Source organism: Choloepus didactylus, chromosome 15 (genome assembly GCF_015220235.1).
Source record: "Choloepus didactylus isolate mChoDid1 chromosome 15, mChoDid1.pri, whole genome shotgun sequence".
Lineage (NCBI taxonomy): Eukaryota > Metazoa > Chordata > Mammalia > Pilosa > Megalonychidae > Choloepus > Choloepus didactylus.
In genome coordinates, this window is record NC_051321.1 from 43,330,150 (window position 1) to 43,340,789 (window position 10,640).

Genomic DNA, 10,640 nt, shown 5'->3' on the forward strand with positions numbered 1-10,640 from the left:
GATGAGCCCCACCTCCCAAGCTCTAATCAGATTCTTACTGTTTTAATACTAAAAGTAAATAAAAATATAAAAGATATAACTTTTAATTATATATACACTAAATAATACATTATCAAAAATTACATAAAACTCATTAGGAACATTTTTTTAAATCGATAAAAAGTAGGAAACTTTGATTTGCTTCTCTCAGCTTGTGATAGATAAAGTCTGCAAAATTAAATATTTAGGGGAGAACAGTAATGAAATATAGTAAGTTGAACTAAATCAACAGTTCTCAAAGTGTGGTTTGGGGATCTCTAGTCCTCAAGACTTTTTTGGGGATCCATGATTTCAAAACTATTTTATAATAATAAGAAAAACGTTATTAGCCTGTATCATTCTCATCCTCACATGGGTTTGCAATGGAGTTTTCCAGAGGCTACAAGACATGTGATATTGCAACAGCTTGAATGCAGAAGCAGATATGAGAATCCAGTCACGATCTATTAAGCCAGATTTGCAAAAATATAAAACAATGCCCCTCTTGTCTCTAAATTGTTTGGAAAATAGTTATTTTTCATAAAATATTATTTATGTTAGCATGTAATATATTTATTCTTTTTAATAAGTAAATAAATATTTAATTTTTTTCAGTTTTGTTTTTGAATATGATAAATATTAATTTAACCCACATAAACAGAAGCTCTTTGGGATTATTTTAGTTTTCTAGTTGTTAAAAAAAATATCATATAACGGGTTGGTTTAACAACAGGGAATTCATTGACTCAAGGTTTCAGAGGTTACAGGCTTGCTACTTCCCAGGGTGCATAGCATTCTGGTTGGCCAGTCATCTGTAGGGTTCCTTGGCTTTTCCATCACATGGCAATGCACATGGTGGTGTTTTCTCCCTTCTTTTCCAAGTTCATTGACTTCCAGCTTCTGCCTGCTCCCCGTAGCTTCTTCTCTATGTCTGAATTTCATTCTGTTTATGAAAGATTCCAATCATCTGGATTAAAACCCAAACTGGTACAGTTGGCCATACCTTAACTAAAAATAATATCTTCAAAAGGTACGATTTACAATGGGCTCACATTCACCACAGTAATGGATTAAAATTAAGAACATGTTTTTCTGGGGTACATAAATCAATCCCCAACAGGGGCCCTTAATAGTGTTTAAGAGAGTTAAAGGATAAAAGACCAAAAAGTTTGAGAACTATTGATTTAATAGATATATTTATTGAATTTTAAACCCTAAAATCAGAGATTAAACCCATCATCAAATCTGTTGTCTTCATGAGGCTCTGACAGTCTGAGACTGAGCTAAATATTGGCTTACAAATTAGAAACATCTTGAATGTGATATTCCATTTTGGAATTGTGAAGTTAAACAACTCTGAACTTACATAACAAATGATATCCAAATATCTCCCCCAGAGCAAAGGAATAAGCAATCCAATTGACCTATAGTCATATGGTCATACAAATTTTCTCTATTACTTCCTGTTTACGTGCTTCGGTTCTTTTGTGTGTGCATTCTAGAAAAGTCAGAAGACTATGATACTTTGCAGGTGAGAGTGTACATTGGTACTTCTTCTGTGAAGGGCATTTTGGCGACATCTATCAAATGCGCAAATGCACATACCTTTTCACCCAAAAACTCCTTTTCAGGAACTTATTTTACAAGTATACTTGCTTATGTGTAAAATGACCTGTACAGCATTATTTATAATAACAAAATGACAGAACTAGCCTAAATTGAGTTCAGGTTAAATAAGTATTGATACATACACACAATAAAATATAATATAATTTAAAAATAGCAAATTAAAGAACAAGGAAGCTTTCAATATACTGGTATGGAATAATCTCCAAGATATATTGTTAAATGAAAAAAGCAAGACTGAGATCATGAGTAGAGTATGTGATTGCTTGTATGAAAAGGGGGTAAACAGAATATTACAGAAAGGATATAGAAGAAAATGCCCTTGGGAAGGGGCACTTGGCAGCTGGAGAGCAGGGTGAGAAGGAGCCTTTTACTACCTCCCCTTTTTATACCTTTTGAATTTTGAACCATGTGGTTATGTAACCTAATAAAAATCGATGCAACAGTGGATACCTGAACTATCAAACTACAACCCAGAACCCATGAATCTCGAAGACAATTGTATAAAAATGTAGCTTATGAGGGGTGACAATGGGATTGGGAAAGCCATAAGGACCACACTCCACTTTGTCTAGCTTATGGATGGATGAGTAGAAAAATAGGGGAAGGAAACAAACAAACAAACAGACAAAGGTACCCAGTGTTCTTTTTTACTTCAATTGCTCTTTTTCACTTTAATTATTATTCTTGTTATTTGTGTGTGTGTGCTAATGAAGGTGTCAGGGATTGATTTAGGTGATGAATGTACAACTATGTAATGGTACTGTGAACAATCGAATGTACGATTTGTTTTGTATGACTGCGTGGTATGTGAATATATCTCAATAAAATGAAGATAAAAAAATAAAATAAAAATGAAAAACAACCCCCCCCCCCAAAAAAAAAATCGATGCAACAAAAAAAAGAAGACTTGATGGAGAGGAAAGGAGGAAGGAAGGGAGGAGGTAAAAGAGAGTTAGAGATAAAGATAGATAGATGATAGATTAGATGATTGATAGGTTAGATAGATTTTTCTATCATCCAATCAATCGATAGATATAAAGTTTACTGCCTTAACCTGGGCTGTCACATAGATACACCATAAATGATCTCCTTTTGTTGTCTTTTCTTTTGCCTCATCCAGTCTACAGAACAGACTTAAATTCCCACATGCTCCATGACTAAAGAAAATGCAAAAGGAAAAACTAAATTTCATCTTTTAAATAGGAATATATCCTCCAAGATTCCAGAAAGCATTGCCCAGCACTGAGCCAAATAGCTGTCTTTCCATTGCATCAAAACATATTTTACTGGGAAAGGAAATCAACAATTACTGAGTATGTTTCCTGCAGGCCAGGAACTTCTTGATCTTTGACTCATTCAACCCTCACCAATTTTGGAAGGTAGGAAGATTAGGAAACTGAAGCTCAACAAGGTTGAATGGGATCGCCTACCTAGTAAATTATGGTTCTTTCTTCTCTCACTATTAAATTGTGAAGCTGGGCCATTCGAGTAGGTCTTTCCAATACCCCATGCCACCTTCCTGGCTAGGGTAGAATGCAGGAAAGGGAGTCATAGGTGTTTGTTACTGTGGTGAAAGGACTGTTTCTTTACTTTGGGATTTGGAGTATGTATACCCTGTACATCCTCTTCCCACCTCCTTCCCCCCATGCAGCAAGAACTGAATGGGAAAGAATAGAAGGTGATGAAAACTCTGCATGTACTTTATACTTTTATTTCTTTCAATCTTCTAATCAATATTTATTGAGCTATACATAATCACAGGCAATGCAACAAGTCAAAGTTGGTTATAACTAGATGTGAACATGATATATATACACTCTATATCAATACACCTGGACTATAGCAAGCTGCTGCCCAAGAATCTAGAATTGAGATAGTTTTATGAGCTCTTAAACCAAGGAAGAATGAACAGAGTTATGCAAAATGACTTACATATACAGAATTGAATTCTGGGCAAGCCACATTTCAACCACAACTACCTTAGATGTACTAAGATTGGAAGAAGAGTTGGCCAGATTTGGAAGAAGAAAGGAGAGTAACTGTGGCAGGCAGGTTCCCACTGATGGAATGAGGTACACCAAGAAGGTGACTTCCCAGCTTTTCTCTCTTAAGTACCCCTAAGAAGAGTCTAAAGGCATAGCCATAATCATAGCAACAATAACCACTATCTTTTATTGTGTTTTTTCATGTGTCAGGTACCATTCCAACTGCTTTCTTGCTCTGACTTAGTAAATCTCTGCCGAAGCTCTGTGAGGAGGCTCTTTATTGTCCTCGTTTTATCATTGAAGAAATAGAGGCTTGGAGACGTTAAGTGACTTGCCCAAGGTCACACAGCTAGTAAGTGGCAAAGCCTGGGTGCCTGTGCTCCTGACTTGGCTACTCTACCTGCCTGCCCAGCCCAGGACTGAAGCTGCCTGTCTTGAGCTCAAAACTTCTTTGAGATTTCATGCTTTATTTAAAATTCATGCAATTTTTTGCATCTTGATTAACAATGTATCTGTGTTTTAATATAAAGATACTGTCTTAAATGACCAATTCAGTTACTTAGCTTTTTATCCCCCAAATCTTTCGCACCCTAGTGTTTACTTTGGGGTTTTGTGTATCTCCTGACATTCTGCAGCATAGCCCAAGAGACTTTGAATTCCATTTTAAGAAGCAAGGCAAAATAATCAAGCTATCAGATACTCATACCTGCCACTGAACACTATAATTATAAAATCAACACCCCTCATTCTTTGTCTATCCATGCTTATCAAGTAGCCATGTGATTATAATTTGGTTTTTCATATAGTTTAAGTGCAGAAGAGAATGGACCAAGCAAAGATGGAGCACCTGGTTCCCATGTTATGTTTCTCATTGTATATTAGTAAAATTGGTATTTGGTCCATATATTAATTTCTATGTACTTGGTTATTTTAACTATTCCAACAGAGTTAGATTGTATTCCTAGCACCACTCATCCCCATTCTTCTGATACAATACCTCTGTATTTGTCAGAGTAACTAATGCCAGTTGCTATAACAAACAACCCTTAAAAGCTCAGAGGCTTAAATAATAAAGTTTTATTTCTTAATTACATCACTGTCTGATGTACATTGTAAGCTCTATGAAGTATATCTCCTTTTAAATGGTGATTCAAGGTTCTAGACTCCTTCCATCCTGTGGTCCTGACTCCTTAAACATGTAGCCTCCTAGCTTACTGCACATTTTATGTCCACATCAGCATGGAAATGGAGAACATCACTTCCACCTACATTCCATTAACCCTAAATTAACTGAAATGAGGGGCAGGAAATAAGGTTTTCCTTTGTGCCCAGAAGAGAAGAAAACAGAATTTGGTGAGCACATAGCATTATCTTTTCCATACCCCCCTTCTTTTGGGGGTTTGAGGGACTGCCTGAACCTAATTCCCTACAGTTCTGGTGCAATTGGCAATGCAGAATTCCACCGCTAACGGCTTAAAGAGTGGCTGGGACCATGTCCTGAGCTCAACAAAGTCAGGCTTCTCTCTTCCAATAATTTGAACCTGGAACAGAATCAAAAGAGCAGAAGGTGCAGAGTTAAGTTGTCTGATGGTGGGACCCACAGAGGTGGGCCACGGGTGCTGGCAGCAGAGCTCCCAGTGGCTGCACTGGATCCTGTCTTTCCTGAAACCTGGTTGTTCAACTCTTCTGTCAAGTCCATGAGCTTTCCACTGTCCTTTCAATTAATCCCCTATTTGTGATTTAGTTGTAATTAGTTTCTGTTATTTGCACCCAAAAATACTTTAATTGATACCCAATATTTGCTACCTACATGCTGACCAACCAGTTTTCTCATCCCCTCAAGACTTAGCACTTGGCTTTGAACTGTGATAATTTCACTGAGATGATGCCTTCATTTGGGGATCTGACTGGGTATCCGGCCAACCTTTTCCAGATGATGCCTCTCTACCTTATTACCTGATGTCTTTGATCTTCGATACAAAAGAACAAGCAGTTAACAATACAAAGCAGATGTTTAAGGCCCAATAAGTTGTTTTAGTTTCCTAGGCTGCTCAAGCAGATACCGTGGAATGGGTTAGGTTAAACACTGGAAATTTATTTGCTCATGGTTTGAGGCTGGAAAAAAGTCTAAATCAAGGCATCATTAATGTGATGCTTTCTTCCCAAAGACTCTGGAGTTTAGGGCTATCTTCTAGGGGTTCTTGGTCCTTAGCATGTCACACAGCATGGCACATGGTGGTGTCTCCTTGTCTCTTCTCTGTTCCGATATCAGCTTCTGGCTACTTGATTTCAGCCTCTGGCTACTTCCTCTTTGGCATTCTCTCTGTGTGTCTGAATTTCACTCCACTTATGAAGGACTCCAGTAAAAGGATTAAGACCCATCCTGATTGAGTAACCTCATCAAAATGTCCTGCTTACAATGGGTTCATACCCACAGGAACTGATTAAATTTAAGAAATGTTTTTTCTGGGGTATATATAGCTGCAAACCACCACATACACATTAAAGACAATATGACATCCTCAGCAGGGATGTCAAGTAGACGATGAAATCTTATCCAGGAGTGATCCCTAAAGAAAGAGCCCAGGGGGAGGCGGGGCAAGATGGCGGACGGGTGAGCTGTACGTTTTAGTTACTCCTCCAGGAAAGTAGGTAGAAAGCCAGGAACTGTGTGGACTGGACACCACAGAGCAGTCTGACTTTGGGCATACTTCATACAACACTCATGAACACGTCGAACTGCTGAGATCAGCGAAATCTGTAAGTTTTTGTGGCCAGAGGACCCGCACCCCTCCCTGCCAGGCTCAGTTCCGTGGGAGAAGGGGCTGTCAGCTCCGGGAAGGAGAAGGGAGAACTGCAGTGGCAGCCCTTATCGGAAACTCATTCTACTGATCCAAACTCCAACCATAGATAGACTGAGACCAGACACCAGAGAATCTGAGAGCAGCCAGCCCAGCAGAGAGGAGACAGGCATAGGAAAAAACAGCACGAAAAACTCCAAAATAAAAGCGGAGGATTTTTGGAGTTCTGGTGAACATAGAAAGGGGAAGGGCAGAGCTCAGGCCCTGAGGCTCATATGCAAATCCCAAAGAAAAGATGATCTCTCTGCCCTGTGGACCTTTCCTTAATGGCCCTGGTTGCTTTGTCTCTTAGCATTTCAAAACGCATTAGATCCGTGAGGAGGGCCCTTTTTTTTTTTTTTTTCAATCCTTTTTTCTTTTTCTAAAACAATTACTCTAAGAAGCCCAATACAGAAAGCTTCAAAGACTTGCAATTTGGGCAGGTCAACACAAGAGCAGAACTAAGAGAGCTCTGAGACAAAAGGCAATAATCCAATGGCTGAGAAAATTCACTAAACACCACGACTACCCAAGAAAAGGGGGGTGTCCACTCACAGCCATCATCCTGGTGGACAGGAAACACTCCTGCCCATCGCCAGCACCATAGCCCAGAGCTGCCCCAGACAACCCAGTGTGACGGAAGTGCTGCAAATAACAGGCACACACCACAAAGCTGGGTGTGGACATTAGCCTTCCCTGCAACCTCAGTTGATTGTCCCAGAGTTGGGAAGGTGGAGGAATGTGAATTAACAAAGCCCCATTCAACCATCATTTCAGCAGACTGGGAGCCTCCCTACACAGCCCATCAGCCCAGAACCGTCCTGGGGGGATGGCACTCACCTGTGACATAGCACAGTCATCCCTCAACAGAGGACCAGGGGGTGCACGGCCTGGAAGAGGGACCCACTCGCAAGTCTCAGGAGCCATACACCAATACCAAGGACTTGTGGGTCAGTGGCAGAGACAAACTGTGGCAGGACTGAACTGAAGGATTAGACTATTGCAACAGCTTTAAAACTCCAGGATCACCAGGGAGATTTGATTGTTAGAGCCACCCCCTCTCCCTGACTGCCCAGAAACACGCCCCATATACAGGGCGGGCAACACCAACTACACATGCAAGCTTAGTACACCAATTGGACCCCTCAAGACTCACTCCCCAACTCACCACAAAGGCAAAGCAGGGGAGAACTGGCTTGTGGAGAACAGGTGGCTTGTGGACGCCACATGCTGGTTAGTTAGAGAAAGTGTACTCCATGAAGCTGTAGATCTGATAAATTAGAGATAAGGACTTCAATTGGTCTACAAATCCTAAAAGAACACTATCAAGTTAAGCAAATGCCAAGAGGCCAAAAACAACAGAAAATTATAAAGCATATGAAAAAAACAGATGATATGGATAACCCAAGCCCAAGCACCCAAATGAAAAGATCAGAAGAGACACAGCACTTAGAGCAGCTACTCAAAGAACTAAAGATGAACAATGAGACCATAGTACGGGATACAAAGGATATCAAGAAGACCCTAGAAGAGCATAAAGAAGACATTGCAAGACTAAATAAAAAAATAGATGGTCTTATGGAAATTAAAGAAACTGTTGACCAAATTAAAAAGATTCTGGACACTCATAGTACAAGACTAGGGGAAGTTGAACAATGAATCAGTGACCTGGAAGATGACAGACTGGAAAATGAAAGCATAAAAGAAAGAATGGGGAAAAAAATTGAAAAAATTGAAACGGACCTCAGGGATATGATAGACAATATAAACCGTCCAAATATAAGACTCATTGGTGTTCCAGAAGGGGAAGAAAAGGGTAAAGGTCTAGGAAGAGTATTCAAAGAAATTGTTGGGGAAAAGTTCCCAAATCTTCTAAACAACATAAATACACAAATCATAAATGCTCAGCGAACTCCAAATAGAATAAATCCAAATAAACCCACTCTGAGACATATTCTGATCACACTGTCAAACACAGAAGAGAAGGAGCAAGTTCTGAAAGCAGCAAGAGAAAAGCAATTCACCACATACAAAGGAAACAGCATAAGACTAAGTAGTGACTACACAGCAGCCACCATGGAGGCGAGAAGGCAGTGGCACGATATATTTAAAATTCTGAATGAGAAAAATTTCCAACCAAGAATACTTTATCCAGCAAAGCTCTCCTTCAAATTTGAGGGAGAGCTTAAATTTTTCACAGACAAGCAAATGCTGAGAGAATTTGCTAACAAGAGACCTGCCCTACTGGAGATACTAAAGGGAGCCCTACAGACAGAGAAACAAAGAAAGGACAGAGAGACTTGGAGAAAGGTTCAGTACTAAATGATTCGGTATGGGTACAATAAAGGATATTAATAGAGAGAGGGGAAAAATATATATGACAAACATAAACCAAAGGATAAGATGGCTGATTCAAGAAATGCCTTCACGGTTATAACGTTGAATGTAAATGGATTAAACTCCCCAATTAAAAGATATAGATTAGCAGAATGGATTAAAAAAAATGAACCACCAATATGTTGCATACAAGAGACTCATCTTAGACACAGGGACACAAAGAAACTGAAAGTGAAAGGATGGAAAAAAATATTTCATGCAAGCTACAGCCAAAAGAAAGCAGGTGTAGCAATATTAATCTCAGATAAAATAGACTTTAAATGAAGGGATGTTTTGAGAGACAAAGAAGGCAACTACATACTAATAAAAGGGGCAATTCAACAAGAAGAAATAACAATCATAAATGTCTATGCACCCAATCAAGGTGCCACAAAATACATGAGACAAACACAGGCAAAACTAAAGGAAGCAATTGATGTTTCCACAATAATTGTGGGAGACTTCAACACATCACTCTCTCCTATAGATAGATCAACCAGACAGAAGACCAGTAAGGAAACTGAAAACCTAAACAATCTGATAAATGAATTAGATTTAACAGACATATACAGAACATTACATCCCAAATCACCAGGATACACATACTTTTCTAGTGCTCACGGAACTTTCTCCAGAATAGATCATATACTGGGACATAAAACAAGCCTCAATAAATTTAAAAAGATTGAAATTATTCAAAGCACATTCTCTGACCACAATGGAATACAAGTAGAAGTCAATAGCCATCAGAGACTTAGAAAATTCACAAATACCTGGAGGTTAAACAACACACTCCTAAACAATCAGTGGGTTAAAGAAGAAATAGCAAGAGAAATTGCTAAATATATAGAGACGAATGAAAATGAGAACATAACATACCAAAACCTATGGGATGCAGCAAAAGCAGTACTGAGGAGGAAATTTATAGCACTAAATGCATATATTAAAAAGGAAGAAAGAGCCAAAATCAACGAACTAATGAATCAACTGAAGAAGCTAGAAAATGAACAGCAAACCAATCCTAAACCAAGTAGAAGAAAAGAAATAACAAGGATTAAAGCAGAAATAAATGACATAGAGAACAAAAAAACAATAGAGAGGATAAATATCACCAAAAGTTGGTTCTTTGAGAAGATCAACAAGATTGACAAGCCCCTAGCTAGACTGACAAAATCAAAAAGAAGGAAGACCCATATAAACAAAATAATGAATGAAAAATGTGACATAACTGCAGATCCTGAAGAAATTAAAAAAATTATAAGAGGATACTATGAACAACTGTATGGCAACAAACTGGATAATGTAGAGGAAATGGACAATTTCCTGGAAACATATGAACAACCTAGACTGACCAGAGAAGAAATAGAAGACCTCAACCAACCCATCACAAGCAAAGAGATCCAAACAGTCATCAAAAAGCTTCCCACAAATAAATGCCCAGGGCCAGATGGCTTCACAGGGGAATTCTACCAAATTTTCCAGAAAGAACTGACACCAATCTTACTCAAACTCTTTCAAAACATTGAAGAAAATGGAATACTACCTAACTCATTTTATGAAGCAAACATCAATCTAATACCAAAACCAGGCAAAGATGCTACAAAAAAGGAAAACTACCGGCCAATCTCCCTAATGAATACAGATGCAAAAATCCTCAACAAAATACTTGCAAATCGAATCCAAAGACACATTAAAAAAATCATACACCATGACCAAGTGGGGTTCATTCCAGGCATGCAAGGATGGTTCAACATAAGAAAATCAATCAATGTATTACAACACATTAACAATT